The sequence below is a fragment of the Triticum aestivum genome, chromosome 2B, assembly GCF_018294505.1.
Source record: "Triticum aestivum cultivar Chinese Spring chromosome 2B, IWGSC CS RefSeq v2.1, whole genome shotgun sequence".
Taxonomy (NCBI): domain Eukaryota; kingdom Viridiplantae; phylum Streptophyta; class Magnoliopsida; order Poales; family Poaceae; genus Triticum; species Triticum aestivum.
In genome coordinates this window covers 781730102-781733995 of record NC_057798.1, presented here as the reverse complement: position 1 = coordinate 781733995, position 3894 = coordinate 781730102, and the positions used below count along the sequence as shown (strand labels likewise).

At 62.5% G+C, this 3894-nt stretch overlaps 1 protein-coding gene across 2 annotated transcripts in view; it reads right to left on the bottom strand.

Annotated features, from left to right (window-relative positions):
- Positions 1 to 3888, bottom strand: part of LOC123047375 (uncharacterized) — a 10718-nt gene extending 6830 nt beyond the window's left edge. For both annotated transcript variants that reach the window (XM_044470912.1, XM_044470913.1), the window contains exon 1: positions 3654 to 3888. The gene's annotated coding sequence lies outside the window, so the exon portion shown is untranslated. The remainder of the gene's footprint in view (positions 1 to 3653) is intronic.
- Between the last annotated feature and the right edge of the window lie 6 nt (positions 3889 to 3894).

The following is a 3894-nucleotide window of genomic DNA, read 5'->3' as shown; positions in this document are numbered from 1 at the left end:
ACTGCGCGCACCCGCACGGACACGCCCGTGCTGCACACACATGCACACACGCGCTACTAGCCGCGGACCCGGCGCGCCCGACGCGTCCCACTCGTGCCCATACACGAGCTGGTCACGCCCGACGCGCCACCTGCGGCTTATTCGCCCTACATTTCACCTCCCTAAGCCGCAGCTCAGAGCAGGCCACCGTCCTCGACACCGGCGTCCACCATCATCGCACGCTCCGCCGCCGGCACCTTCCTCAACTGCGGGCACTCCCGCTTGAAATGGCCGCGCTCGCCGCACTTATAGCAGCGCCCGCGCCGGTTGTTGCCGAAGCCCGACGCGTCGCTTCGTGCTTCGTTGTCGTCTCGTGCACCTCCCTGTTGCCGCTCGCGCGCCCTCCACTGCGCCGTCGTGAACATGAGCGCGCCGTCCGCTCGCTCGCCGTCTGCCTGCCCACGACGCCGCAGGCGCATGTCGAAGGCCTTCAGGCGCCCCAGAGCGTCGTCGAACAACAGCGTGTTCAGGTCGCAGAGATGCTCCATCCCTGCAACCGCTGCGTACAGGCGATCGGTGACGCAGTCCAGCAGCTTCTTGACCACGCTGCGTCTTCCAGTGTCGATCCGAGCCCTGCAAAACGTGTCGCCATGGCCCCAAGCTTGCCGGCGAACTCGTCCAGCGTGTCGCCGCTCGCCATGCATAGGAGCTCGAACTCTCCGCGCAAAGTGCCCAGCCGCGCCACCCGCACGCGATCGTCTCCGACGAAGTGTGCCTTGAGGCTGGCCCATATCTCCGCCGCCGTCTTCTTCGCGGCCACCTACAACAGCAGGCCGTCAACGAGCGCCCACAGCAGATAAGCCCGCGCCGGCTAATCCTTCTTGGCGATCATCGCCGACGCCGCGTCCTCCGGCGGCACCACCGCCTCCCACAGCCTGGCGGCGTCCAGGTCAGCCTCCACCTTGATGGCCCAGGTGGTGTAGTTGTCCCCCGTGAGCACTGGCCCCGGATGCGACACCAAGCCGCCCACTCCACCGGCGTACGAAACGATCGACATCGCCGGCGCGCCTCGATCTTCACGCGGCTCTGATGCCAATTGTTGGAACCGGCTAGCCCTAGCCCTAGTTCTTCTCTCTCTCTCGCTCGACGCCGTCGCTCACACGACAGAGGAAGAAGAAGATCAGAGAGGGAGGAAGAGGAGTGACACGGTGAGGATTTTCCCGGCGCACGAACGCCACTTCCCGAGCACGAACTCGCAACCCCACACCGTTACAACGATCACCGTCGCGGCTTTATACCCGGAGCCAGCGACCGGGCAGGCACCCACGCTCCCTCCCCCCTCGCGCTCGCGATCTTCCCGCCATGCACCTGCCCACAACGCGCTCTACGCGCACGGGCCACGGCAGGACTCCAACAGCTCGCACGCGATCACCCCGCGTGGCTCGCCAACGGCTCGCGGTCACACCCACACACACACACTGCGCGCACCCGCACGGACACGCCTGTGCTGCACACATACGCACATACGCGCTACTCGCCGCGGACCCGGCGCACCCGACGCGTCCCACTCGTGCCCATACACGAGCTGGTCACGCCCGACGCGCCACCTGCGGCTTATTCGCCCTACATTTCACCTCCCTAAGCCGCAGCTCAAAGCAGGCCACCATCCTCGACACCGGCGTCCACCATCATCGCACGCTCCGCCGCCGGCGCCTTCCTCAACTGCGGGCACTCCCGCTTGAAATGGCCGCGCTCGCCGCACTTATAGCAGCGCCCGCGCCGTTTGTTGCCGAAGCCCGACGCACCGCTTCGTGCTTCGTTGTCGTCTCGTGCACCTCCCTGTTGCCGCACGCGCGCCCTCCACTGCGCCGTCGTGAACATGAGCGCGCCGTCCGCTCGCTCGCCATCTGCCTGCCCACGACGCCGCAAGCGCACGTCGAAGGCCTTCAGGCGCCCCAGAGCGTCGTCGAACAACAGCGTGTTCAGGTCGCAGAGATGCTCCATCCCTGCGACCGCTGCATACAGGCGATCGGTGACGCAGTCCAGCAGCTTCTTGACCATGCTGCGTCTTCCAGCGTCGATCCGAGCCCTGCAAAACGTGCCGCCATGGCTCCAAGCTTGTCGGCGAACTCGTCCAGCGTGTCGCCGCTCGCCATGCGCCGGAGCTCGAACTCTCCGCGCAAAGTGCCCAGCCGCGCTGCCCGCACGCGATCGGCTCCGACGAAGCGTGCCTTGAGAGGCTGGCCCATATCTCCACCGTCGTCTTCTTCGCGGCCACCTGTAACAGCAGGTCGTCGGCGAGCGCCCGCAGCAGATAAGCCCGCGCCGGCTTATCCTTCTTGGCGATCACCGCCGACGCCGCGTCCTCCGGCGGCACCACCGCCTCCCACAGCCCGGTGGCGTCCATGTCAGCCTCCACCTTGATGGCCCAGGTGGTGTAGTTGTCCCCCGTAAGCACTGGCGTCGGATGCGACACCGAGCCGCCCGCTCTGCCGGCGTACGGAATGATCGACATCGCCAGCGTGCCTCGATCTTCACGTGGCTCTGATGCCAATTTTTGGAACCGGCTAGCCTTAGCCCTAGCTCTTCTCTCTGTCTCTCTCGTTTGGTTCTCTCTCGCTCGACGCCGTCGCTCACACGACAGAGGAAGAAGAAGATCAGAGAGGGAGGAAGAGGAGTGACACGGTGAGGATTTTCCTGGCGCACGAACGCCACTTCCTGAGCACGAACTCGCAACCCCACACCGTTACAACGATCACCTTCGTGGCTTTATACTCGGAGCCAGCGACCGGGCACGCACCCACGCTCCCTCCCCCCTCGTGCCCGCGATCTGCCCGCCATGCACGCGCCCACGACACGCTCTACGCGCACGGGCCACGGCAGGACTCCAACAGCTCGCACGCGATCATCCCGCGCGGCTCGCCAATGGCTCGCGTTCACACACACACACTGCGCGCACCTGCATGGACACGCCCGTGCTGCACACACACGCATGGGAAGTGGCGTTCGTGACCGTCAATGGAGGAATCCAAATATATCTCCATGACTACCGGGACGACCTCCCAAGCAACGGCCTCGACGGTGGAAGCGTCCATGGCCAGTTCCCTTCGTGCCATCAACCTAGCCAACCTGGCAGCCTACCGTGGCACGCAGGCAAAGCAGCCTACTAAAGCCACTCAAATTAGGTTTAGGGGGCGTTTAAATGGCGGCGTTTAAATGGTATTGGAAAAGTTAGGGGGTTAAGTAACCTCAGGGGGTTATATGGACTTCTTCCCTTCTTGGCCTGACGAAGTCTTTTCTCTACTTACCATGTAGCTATTAATTGCTGCTCTACTAGAAGTCTAGAACAGAGATGCATGAACAGAGCCTCCCCCCGCCCCTCCTCTGTTCCCTGCCTCAAGGGCTGATGCATGGTACTGGATCCGAATCCCCTCCTCTATCCTGATCCTAATCCCCTAATTTTCTCTGTCGATTAAAGCCCTAATGCTATGACTTTGGGGCCGTCCGCTGCTCCGGCATCGACTGCAGGTTGGTGCGCACTCCCCAACCTAATGCCATCTCTCATGTTTATCGCGCCGCTGCTCCTATTGACTATTGGACAACTGATGCATCCTTAGTTACAGTTGAGAATGGTGCTAAGAAGCATAGGATGGCACACAATAATATGCACGTACTTTTTCTATGGTTGAGATGGAAGTGCGGAGTCCCTTGCTGGCCAGGAGCTGGCTGCTGCAGATTTACTTGATGGTGGCCATTTGCAGCTTGCAGGTGGCTCCCCCTGTAAGCTTCACTCCCTTGGATCTTGGTCAGTTGGCCAGATACCTCATGGCCTCTCTCCTCCTCTGGCGTGATCTTGCTTGGAGGTCACCATCTTCTGAATGTTTCTAGGTTTCTGCTATTTGGGAAGGTAGTGAC